The 12120-nt window shown below is 48.7% G+C and overlaps 1 protein-coding gene across 3 annotated transcripts in view; it reads left to right on the top strand.

Annotated features, from left to right (window-relative positions):
- The window catches only part of LOC119453761 (uncharacterized), a 127753-nt gene that overhangs the window by 96236 nt on the left and 19397 nt on the right, over positions 1–12120 (top strand). The gene's annotated exons all lie outside the window — the stretch shown is intronic.

Here is a 12120-nt window from a genome sequence, read left to right as displayed (position 1 = left end):
TCCCCTTTGGAAAAAGGCAATCGTCAAGGGTCGCACATTGCAGCCCCATAAGTCTATACTCCTTAATTAGTAATGCGCGCTGCGCAACGAATGCGGGACACTCTAAAACTAGATGTTCAAGTGTCTCACAGGAGCCACAAAACGTACACGACGGGCTGTCCACACGTCCTTGTCGGTATAGGCGTTCGCGCACCAACACAGACCCAACCCTTAACTTTTATAACAGTGCTCTAGCACGACGGGGCAAGCCTCGACCACGAACGCGGGGAGGGAACGATCCGTCTGCAACACGCCGGTCTGGGTGCTGCTTTAGGAGGTGTCGGCGTATAAGGAGACGGGCGTTTTCAAACGTGCACGAAATGTCAGGGCAGTCACATTCATGGTGGGCACAGCTTGAAGCGAGGCGATCAGCCTCTTCATTTCCAGCGATGCCCACGTGCGAGGGTACCCACTGGGCAATGAGGGACACTCCACAGGAAGTAATTTTGCCCGAAGTTTCTTGGATACTGCACAACAATGGGCTATCGGCATCTTGTTTAAGTCTGCTGAGGGCAGCACGGGAGTCTGTAAGAATGACGACCTTCAAGGCGTTTAATTCTTCGTGTACGTATTTCAGAGCAACATCAATCGCTGCTAGTTCTGCAGTTGTTGATGAGGTTGGATGTAGTATTCTGAATACCCGTCTGATGCCAGTCGAAGGGCAGAAGAAAGCTGCAGAAGCGCCTTGCGCGTCGCTGTGTACAGATGCGTCCGTGAATATTTCAATATAACCTTCAAATTTTTCAAATAGGTGGGACTGGGCCAATTGAAATAGTGCCGGAACAGGCTGACTAGATTTTTTGTGTATTTCAGGAATTGTCAGATAAATGGGGAAGGAGCATTTGTTGCGCTTCTTCGGAGTAGTGAAAGAAGTAGTGTCTCGTGAACTGTGAGTAATATCCACAAACAATGCCGCCATTTTCCCCATCCGAGAGAAAGGGCGCTGAAGCAGCCGATTAATCTGTGCTTGGCCGTCTGATGCTCGGTGCAAACGTTCGATATGGTGTAGCGCTCTCTGGTCTGCTTGCAAGCTCAGGGGCAACTGGTGCGCTTCTGTGAGTAGTGGAACAGATTGTGCCTCACGAGGTAAGCCAAGCATGACTCGGAGGGCAACACGATGGTCCCGTTCCAACTCAGACATCACATTTGGCGGCACGTTCAAGACTGGCAAGGCATACATCACGCCAGAGAGGATAGACGATTGGTATACCTGAAGTGCTGTCGTCTGGTCGCAGCCAGCGCCCCTAGCAGTCAAGGCGGCCACATACTTGAGCAGCGACCGGGATTTGCACCGCACAGAGGTAATGGCAGGGCGCCAAGAGAGGCGATCATCGATAATTACACCCAGGTAGCGGTGGTGTTGTACCCATTGTACCGGTGTCTCTCTGAGGTACAGCCGGCTCATGGTTCGACGAGCCCGTTGCCCTGGATGATATGCAATCGCGGCTGACTTAGCTGGTGAGATCTGCAGACCAACTTCCTCCAAGTACTCTGAAGTCGCATTCAGAGCTCTCTGCAAGATTCCACGAAGACGTGGACCATGGTACGAAGGACCGCTGATCCACAGTGCAATGTCATCTGCATAGATTGCTATACATATTGGAAAGTCTGCTTCCTGAGGCAATCGGCTTGGAAGTCCAGCAAGTACACTGTTGAAGAGAAGTGGCGACAAGACGCTGCCTTGTGGTACACCGCACTTAACAGGGCGAGAATCACTTGTTGCTCCTCCAACACGCACTTTCATGTGGCGCTCAGATAGAAAGTTATGCACGAAATGAAGCAGTCGACCCGAAATTCCCGCATTCATAAGGGCGATAATAATCGCCTTATGGGGAACCGAATCGAAATCTTGCTGTATGTCCAGGAAGAGCATGTATGCAGAGTGCTTGTTTTCTCGAGCAGACTCTAGAGATGAAACGAGGTCTGCTATGCTATCGAGGGCTGAACGGTGACGACGAAAGCCGCTCATGACATCAGGAAAGAAATTAAGCTCTTGTAGCCTGCCGTCTAGACGAAACAGTACCATTCGTTCCATCAGCTTCATAACATTAGAAGTTAGCGATATTGGCCGGTAAGACTTAAGGTGTTTTGCAGGGCGGCCGGGCTTTAAGTCTGGTATCACCACAGAAGATTTCCAATCATTGGGGATCAGAGACGTTCGCCACACTTCGTTATATGCGTCCAAGACATTTTGATGAAAGGCCTCATCGATGTTTCGTAATGCCTGGTACGTAACACCGTCTTCACCAGGGGCAGTGCGACGTTTGGAGAGGCTGAGGGCGTGATGCAGCTCTTCGAGAGTAAAGTCTGTTTCATCCATCTGGCAGGCTGGACCATAGCAGAACGTTGTGATGTTCTGACTTGTCAGAGGATTAAGGTCATTGTTTGCGTTGTCACTTGGCATAGGAGGTACGAAAAGGTCGGCAAATGCTTCCGCAAGAATTTTCGGAGTCCGGCCAGTCGTTATGCACAAAGCAGCAGTTGGATTCTTGCAGATCTCAGGAGTGCGAAGAGCCTTCAGTATTCGCCAAACACTTCCAAAACCATTTGCCGTATGCAGTGAACTACACAGTGCTGTCCAGCTCTTTCGACGAAGTTGTTTTGTGTGCCGCCGTATGGCTGCGTCTAGGCGGTTATACACCGTCCAATCGGAGCTTCTTTTAGAGCGCTGCGCTCTCCTGTAAGCGCGGCGTCGACAGGCGCGTAGCCTCAAGAGCTTAAGATCAGGGTTGGGTTTATCTATGCCCCGCCGTCGTCTTACGGTAGCTTGTTGAAGACACTCGCTCACCAGTTTAAACAACTTATCGTGCGATGGGGCCTCTGAAATCAGCTGACGGAACTTGTTCCAGTTCGTCACTGTGTAGGCGGCAGTCTGGCGGCTATGAGTATGTTTTGGAATCAACCAAATTGGTAGGTGATCTGAGCCCCATGGGTCAGATTCACATGACCAGGCGAGACACACATATCTTGTTGATATCGCAAGGTCGATGGTGGACTGTCCCTTCCCTCTGCCGACAAATGTAGGTGAGCCGTCATTGAGTGTTTGTAGATCATGCCTAACAATAAGCTCGTTGATCTCTATCCCACGCTGGTCTTGTTGACGAGAACACCAGCGAGGATGGTGAGCATTGAAGTCCCCGCACAGCACAAATGATGGGCCACACCGAGAGACTAAGCACTCCAATAAGCTGGTGTCTGAAGATCGTGTCGGTCGATAATATATACTTGCCACAGTCGTCGTCGTATCTCTGAGACTCACAGTAACGGCTGTACATTCAAAATCGGCGTCGCAGATATCACTTGTGTCAATGACTGCAAAATATAGGTCAGCTCGCATGTATAGCGATGCTTTTGAAGTATTTCGCGGGTGCGTTACGTCCGTACACTGGAAGGATCCGCATGCCGGCACTGTGCATCGAGCGTTGCTGTGGATGCCTACGTAACCAGGAAGTCTGAAATCATCTTTTCTTACATTGGTTTCTTGAAGTGCTATAACATCTGGCGGGGTGTTCATTGCGAGAAGCCGAAGGACTAGATCCGCATGCCGCGGTCGTAAGGACCTGACATTCCATTGCAGCACAGAGGGACGGGGCTTTCCACGAGCATTCATGTTTCTAGTGAAGGCCGTCGAGCACTGGAACAAGAGCCTCTAGCAGTTGCTCTGCGGCTAATGCTGCTGGTGTCTGACGACCGGCAATCAGAGACCTAACAACGTTGACAAGCATCTTAAGCAGGTTGATAAGTTGTTTGTCATCGTTGACCGAGACCGCTGTAGGCACCCTTTTTACAGAGTTTACTACTGCAGACTGGGACGCCTTGGATGGAGCTGGTTCCGAAGCTTTCGGAGGCGTGATCTTGGCAGATACTGGTTCGGACGCTTTCGATGGAAGCGCCGGCCACGATATCGCAGAGAGACAGAAATTCCGCTTCCCACTTTCCTGCCGACGCGCGTTGTCCTTGCTATTCTTCGTATGTGCGGGTATATCTTCAGTTTTGCCATCGGTAGCCGCTGGACGGGCACTGCGGCTACTCGGCTTCTCTCCTGATGCCTTCTTCTTAGCTTTCTCTTTAAGGAACTTTCGTTTTTTCTTCAGTGTGGGACATTCTTTGTCTGTTGCCAAGTGTTCACCGTTACAGTTTGGGCACCGAGATGTCGGACTGTCGCAAGAATTTGCGTCGTGATTTTGACCACATTTGGCACACACCACAGCACTTGTGCAGAAACCCTGCACATGACCAAACTTTAAACATTTGCGGCACTGTAAGGGTCTTGGTACGAAAGGCCGAACTGGGTATCGCACTAGTCCAGCCTTTATATGGCTAGGCAGTTTTGCACAGTCGAAAAGAATCTTCACACACTTTGACGAGCCGAGCCGTCGAACGCTGATGATTTTGCATGGTGGCGTGCAAACGATCATACTTTTTAACACGTCCTCTTCAAGTTCGAGGTCAACATCAGATATGACGCCAGCTGTTACATCCGCGCCCTGTGGTATGTAAGCCCGCGTGTTAACACCACAGAGTTGAGACAGACCAAGTAGAGTTTGCACCGTCTTCTCAGCTGTTGTGTCCACGGCAATGATATTTTTCCTTGGGTTCACTCGAACCTCTTGAATAAGACCCGGTGCCAGTTTGAAGAAAAAATCATGCAGTTTCTGCTTGGAGATGGCATTCAGGCTTACCGTCACGTCGACCGGTACGAAGGCTACTGTCGTAGTCACGATGCTGTTGTATATGATGGTTGCTTCGCTTGATGACGATGTCGAAGACTTCCGTCTTGAACGCCGATGCTTAGCAGGTATAAAGGCATCCCAGTCGTCCGACCTGGCGTCAGATTCGGAATCGGCAGCTTCTGATTCCACTGAGGAGCTGAGGCGCTTCCTTGCGACGGGAGGTCTGTCCCTGCCGCTAGACGGGTCCACCACCATCTCCTCCATAGCAGGCTTCGCAGGGAGGGCCTCCCAGCAAAGCAGCAGTCTTGAAGGCCCGCACAAACGGCGCTGGGTGTTGCTGATGCACGATTAAACACAAAAAATAGAAAAAACTTCAGCATCAAAAGGAGCCACCAGCCGAACGCACGAACTTCGTCGTCGTCCACACAAACATTTAAGAAACATACAATGAAGAACTTGGAAAGACATCCAACGTACACGCGACACACAACAAGAAGCAACCCTCCCAGTATATTTAGCCACGATAATGCGTACCTCGAGACGGCCTAGCGAGCAGCTGTACTGTTTTCAGAATTACGACTCACATGCTCGCACATATGAGATCTGCCTCTCTGAAAGCAACATGAAACCTAAAACCACACGAAAGGGTTAATTCAGAATAGTGAAAAAACAACGCTAATGACATAATTTTTAAAATTTAGAATGCCATTCTGTGAGCGCTGAAGCGACTTCGCACACTGCCGGCGTTCGCGGCCAAAAAGTAGTGCTTTAGTTACAGTAAGCAAGAAAAAGTTGTCGCAGTTTCACCTGAAAGGCGAAGCATCAATTGCGATAGCAAATTCGTAGAGAGCTATACGGAGTAATGATAGTAGCTTTAGCAGCTGTATAAACTTGGACATGCAGCAGCACCGGCAACACGCAGAACTAATGTCGACGCCGTCGGCGTTTTGCCCGCGTTCGCACAAAGTGCATGCGGCGTTGGTGACTGTTGCCGGAGCCTCTGATATAAATAGGCACTTGGTGCCGCAGCTAAACGTCGCCTCCCTCCCTTCCCTCCCCTCCCCCCACGGCCTTTCACGCGTCGGAAGAAGGCACGTTTGCTCTACTTATAGGTGATTCTAAAGGAGGAAAGAGACGCCTAATTCATCCTCACGCTCGGAGCCAGCAGGTATGTTCCTAAATCAGTATCTTGGATGGAGCATGATGTTAATGCAATATCTGAAGCAACGACGTGATCAAAACAGAACTGTGCGATAACAATTCGATTCACATCGCTCAGTAAGAAGCTTTATTCACAGTACATACTTACGTCCTACCGTACTTCTTGGGCGAGGATATCCGTACACAGATTCAAAAAAAGAGTTGCTTGCACCACGTTCTTAATCACTGACAGCACAGCACCGTAACGGTGTCGGAATATGGCATTCATGTGCGGCTATCCCGGACGTTGTCGCTCGAACAGTGGCTGCTTTTGCCATAGCTACGCGGCACTTTACACCAGACGTTGTCAGCATATACTGAAACGGACATAAAAGTGGTATTTCGCGCACAGAAAAACACAAGTCAAGGTCACGCAACACGAAAGCACAGCCAAACCTGACCCGACATCACGAGTCAACCGGTAGCTTCGTGTTCACACCTAAGCCTTTTTCCGCACTTCAAATCGTTGCTCTTGCATTCATCGTTGCCAGCAGAGTGATCACAGCTAACGTACTTGAAGATGAGATACAGTGAGCTTCAGGCACGCCTATAACACTTTCTGGAAAGAAGTATAGGAAAGAAAATTGACGAAACGCTGTCACGGAACCACACTTCGCAGATGTAAACAAACGGTCAACCATGAGCACCGCCGACTACGCCGAAAGCGGCTGGTCACTGGCGCGGGGCACAGCCTTATGGGAAGCACCACGTGACCAACCTGGCCGCTGTAACCTGTTCCGGCGGGGGAGTTTTTTATAACTCTCTGTGCGGAGTTCGAGCAGAGAAGAAAGTTTTGAAGGCGGAGTAAAATCACGTCATGTCCGCCCTTATCCTCCCGCAGGCAGCGAGCGGGGTCAAACGAGGGAATATCGCTGTATTGCTCCCATACATCGGAGTAAATATTCAAGAGTGGTGGGATATATAGGGCACATCACCTTGTTAACATTCCCAGGTAGGGGTATTTTTGTTTACACTGTACCGACATTCCTATGCATACCACAGTGCAGCAGCACCACATTTCCCTCTATAGGTAATATAATGAGAAGCGCTATGGCTTCGTATTGCACTATTGATAAAGGTTCAAAGTTGCAATATGCATTTGTGTACTATCCCTAAAGGACAAAGCCGGTTTTAAGCACATAGCACGGTAAGACGGAAGCATACGATTGCGAGCGCGCACCCTAGCCCTATCATGCACACCGCAAGCGCGCTAAAGTCGGTGGGGCTACATTTGCGTGGAAATGCACCTCTTGCCTAACGCAGATACTGAGCCCGCCGCCGGGTGCCGCCACGAACGCGGTCACCATCCAGGGATGTCGAGAAATGCGTGCTCTGAGTGACACGTCTCAGAGACGTGGTAACACGAGCGGGCACAGGAGTCCAGACGGTGCTAGGACAAGCACGGGCGGTTGGACTTTGCACGCGAATTCACGCCACGCACTCCAAACTAGCCGTGGGGCAGGTGCTCCTCTTCCCCAGTTTCCCAATTTCGAGGTGCGTCGCTTTATCATTAAAGCTCTTTGCGTTAGAAATCCCTTCCACACGAGTCCGGAATGCGGCGTTCATCGCTGAGAGGATGTGCGTACTGCTGCGGTACTCGCACGACCGAAGACCACGCTTTGTTCAAACCTCAAAAATCGTGATGTTACCATAGGATTAAGTGCGCAAGGAAATGTGCTACTTATGCCACATGGAATGAAAAAAAAACCCACAAACAATAAAGACACGTGCAGCTATCAGTACATTGTAGCATAGCAAAGGGATGACCAGCGTTACTATAGTAACAGTGACCGCAAGTATGTGTTGGCCACAGCACCCGCCATTTTCCGCTGAAAGAACAAACACAACTTTGCAGTGAAAAGACGTAGACGGGGCGTCGTAGCCGGCGTCTCTCCGCCGCTTCACAGCGTAAGGCGTTGAGGAGGAACGAGAAAGATAAGTGTTACGTTCGTAGTATCTACGCTCGTGTGAGCACTTAAACAAAAAATATTTTGGTAATGTATTCCTGGCATGCATCGTACTCGTCCCAATGCTTTTTTGAGATTGAAACAAATGTGGTTTAGGGTAGAGTTAAGACAGGTACATATCCAGTCACCAAAGTTGGTGGGAAACAAGTTCAGTGAAGGACGGCACATAGCCAATGTCCGATATTTTGGACCGACGCTTGGTTTCGAACCCCGGTTCTCCTGCACAGCAGCCCCGCGCGCTTCCGATTAGAAAAGCTGGACCCGGAAGTACGGCCTGCGGAGACGCGCTCTCCTGACAGAACGTGACGACAGCAGCCTATACGCAAAGACCAGGCGGTTGCCGACTCAGGCAACGAGTGCTGCTGTTGTCTTCAAAACACTTTCTTTGTCACCGCCCGCGTACGCGTAATCACTTAACACTTACTTAACCTTGTGCGTTACGAGTGATACGCGGAAAAGGTAATTAGGCATGACATACCACGCTGGTATCAGCTGATAGAGATGTTCTAGCACGTATTTGCCGATTTTCCAACACAAGTGATGACAGTATTTTGTTAAATAAAATTTAAAAAATAAACTTGCCAATTCTTCAGGGAATTAGTATATGATTGTTTCTCTTGTTCCAGTAAAACACTTAGGACAGATATAAGGGGTGTTCCAACTATCGTGCATCAAAATATAAAGATATGCAAATTCCACGTAGCTGCACAGAACCACTGTAATGTTTTTTTTCGTCGCTTGGAGATGCTGAAATAATTTTTGCCATTACGCCTAATTACATAATTAGTCCTAAATAGTCCACATGTCAAGTAATATAAATAGATGAGAAGTGTCAATTGGAAAATTGTAGAGCAATATGACGAATTTAACTGGAGTGGAAATAAATATAGGTTGATAATGATGACAAACTCCCCATACAGCTTTATGTTGCTCAATACGTGCTACATAAAAGTGCTTGTTCGAGCGAGAAAGATACCCGCGAATACACGCAAAGTACCTTGTGCGGCCAGTCGCGCGGTAATTTTGCGTGTTCTCGCGGGCTCCTCTTACGCTCGGCAAAACACTTTTATGTAGGATGTATTGAGCAACAGAAAGCTGTATCTCGCGTTTTCTATGTCGCTCTACAGTGTACTCCTTGACGCTTTTCAACTTATAATATTTGATCAGTTTTTCATTAATACTATCTATGTAAATAGGCGGAATGCACAAAATTATCTGAGTTTCTTCAAGCGACGGCCAAAAACATTACCTTGGGGCGGTATAACGTAAAATGATTCCAAATTGTTTTGATTCCTAACGCCTGACGTCAAATTTACGTGAGCACCGATGCAAGCATCGGGCGGTGACCCGCAGCGTTGTCTGAACAACCTAATCAAACACTCTCCTCGTTTATAGGAGGTCACCTTTGCTCGCTTTCAAAACCAATGGCATTGCCTACACTCAGCGGTTTTTGTTATCTATTTGGCTGACAAGAGACGAGGAGCACGCTCTAGTGGACAGGGTTTCGATGGGGCCGAGCCAGCACAGTGAAAATAGATGACCGCATGATGAGGGTAGTGCCGGCTTCTCCGATTGGCCCGCTTCGCCTTACTTAGCTTGCGGTGGCTGGTTGAAAATCGCGGCGGCGTGCAACGCAAAGACAAGAATGCCGCTAAAACAGATCCTCAGCAAGGAAGAGTTGACAGAGCGATGTCGTATGCATGCCGGAAGAGCTCGATAACGTTTTGCTGCCACGCAAACAGGTTTATCATGCGCAGATAAATACATGCTCACCGGCAGGTGCGAGTGGCAAGGGCCTGAGCGATGGGCGGGCGGGCAGCCATCTTTTTTTTCCTTTCGGAACGGGGCAGTCTGTGGCTATTCAGAAAAATTTGCAGTTTTGTTCGGCATATTAATGCATTTTTTTCGCGTACAGGTCACTTTGACGTGGTGAGTTTTCGCGGTTTTGTCAGGTCGTGTGACAGACAGACGAACTGGGCGTAGCCAGAAAACATTGGACCAATAGCAGAGGGCTGATGGTGAAAATGTGTCGAATCAGGGATGATTATGTTTCTTTTGTGTGGTTTAATCATGCACAATCAGTGTGCACACGTTATATCAGAAGGGGAGCTATCGCGGTTTTCGTGACGTCCCGTGACAGGCAGGTGAAGCTGGGAGTGGCCCGAAAATGTTTTTACCAATCGTGGAGGCTGATTGCAGAAATTGGAATCAACACAGTTTGGAAGTATTTTACGCTATAGCGCCCTTGGTTTTGTGCAGCTACGTGGCATTTGCATAGTTTTAAATATTGGTGACTGAAAATTGAGACACCCTGTACAATCACCTAGAAGACTTGAAATTTGGGCGAGTTTGTAAGAATTTACATTTGAATTAAAACCAAAAAACTAGCACACAAGAGGGAAAACCAGACAGGCCGAGCGCTACAACAAATCTACAAGAGAAGTCGAACAAGTAGCAGAAACATTACGCAGAGCTACACGTTTGTAAAACCTTAAGGCGAAAGCCTGACTGCCCTCTGGCTACACATTCTGTCACGATTGAGATACGTATATGAAGAATTGTGGTAACTGTGTGCCAAGTGTGCAATCAGGCTTTCGCCTTCACCTTGCACAAACGTGCAACACTTGCTTAATGTTTTTGGTACCGTCTCCGACAAAGGTTTGTCCATGGGAGCGCATGACAGAAGCCACCAAAATCATCGCACCTACTTGTAGTCGGTCAGTGCCGCAAGCACCTTCGCCGAGGAAGTGGCATTATGCGAACTCTGCCCAGATGAGCGGCATCGGAGCCAGCTGTAGAAGAAGACGACGAACGCGTGAGCAGTGGCACAAGCGCGTGTGTGTGACGTGTGCAATCGCGCACGCACTAGGCACACCTTTAGTAAGCAAGAACCGTGGAGGACACGAGACTTGTTCAGAGCACAATGTGAACCCGCAGAGTGGCTATTTGTACTAGACCAATTGGCTTCTGTGAAGCCTTTTTTACCACATACACTGGCCGAGTTGTGGCTCGTGTGTTTTGAATATGTGCATGTGTATCTGACAATGTTGTTTGTGTTTATGAATGGCAATAAAGAAAAAAGGCCGCCGTGGCTTTAGAGAAGCGAGCTTGGGCGCCATAATTTAAAGTTATTCCAAACTGTTTATATTAAAATCTCCTGACGGTAAATTTACGTAACCATCGAGGCAAGCATCGGGCGGTGACCCGCCGCATTGTCTCAACAACCCAATCAAGCACTCTCCTCGTTTATAGGAGGTCACCTTTGTTCGCTTTCAAAACCAATAACCTTGGTTACACTCAGCGATATTTCTTATCTAATTGGCTGGCAAGAGGCGAGGAGTACGCTCTAGTTGAGAGAGTTTCGAAGGGGCCGAGCCAGCACAGTCAAAATAGATAACCGCATGAAGAGGGTGGTGCCGGCTTCTCCAAATGGTCCGCTTCGCCTTACTTAGCTTGCGGTGGCTGGTCGAAAATCGCGGCGGCGGGCAACGGAAGGATAATAATGCCGCTAAAACGGATCCTCAGCAAGCCAGAGTTGGCATAGCGATGTCGTATACGTGACGAAAGGGCTCGATACCATTTTACTGCCACGGGAAAATGTTTATCATGCGGAAATAAATAATACGTGCTCACCGGCAGGTGCTAGTAGCGAGGGTCTGAGCGATCGGCGGGCAGCCATCAATACCTTTCGGAGCAGGGCAGTCTCTGGCTATTTAGAAAATTTTGCACTTTTGTTCGGCATATTATTGCACTTTTTTTCGCGTTCACGTCACTTTGACGCGGTGAGTTTTTGCGGTTTTGTGAGGTCGCATGACAGACAGGCGAAGTGGGCGCAGCCCGAAAACATTGCACCAATAGCAAAGGGCTAATGGTGAAAAGACGTCGAATCCGGAATAATTGTTTTCCTTTTGTGCGGTTTATTCATGCATAATCAGCGTGTAGACGTTACATCAGATGGGGATGCTACCGCGGTTTTCCTGACGTTGCGTGACGTCGCGTGACAGACAGCCGAAGTTGGGAAAAGCCCGAAAATGTTTTGACCAATCTTCGTTGGCTGATTTCAGGATTGGAATAGAAACGTTTGGAATAGCTTTACGTTATAGTGCCCCTTGTCTTGCAACCCGGAGGCCCGGGTTCGATTCCCACCCAGACCGAAATGTACGAAATTTTATTTTCAAGGCATCTAATTTCCTTTGTATACAGGAACCTCCATGAGAAATGTGACGTCAATCGGTGTATTT

Source organism: Dermacentor silvarum, chromosome 5 (assembly GCF_013339745.2).
Source record: "Dermacentor silvarum isolate Dsil-2018 chromosome 5, BIME_Dsil_1.4, whole genome shotgun sequence".
Classification (NCBI taxonomy): domain Eukaryota; kingdom Metazoa; phylum Arthropoda; class Arachnida; order Ixodida; family Ixodidae; genus Dermacentor; species Dermacentor silvarum.
The sequence above is the reverse complement of the archived record's forward strand: the minus strand, read 5'-3'. Positions and strand labels throughout refer to the sequence as shown.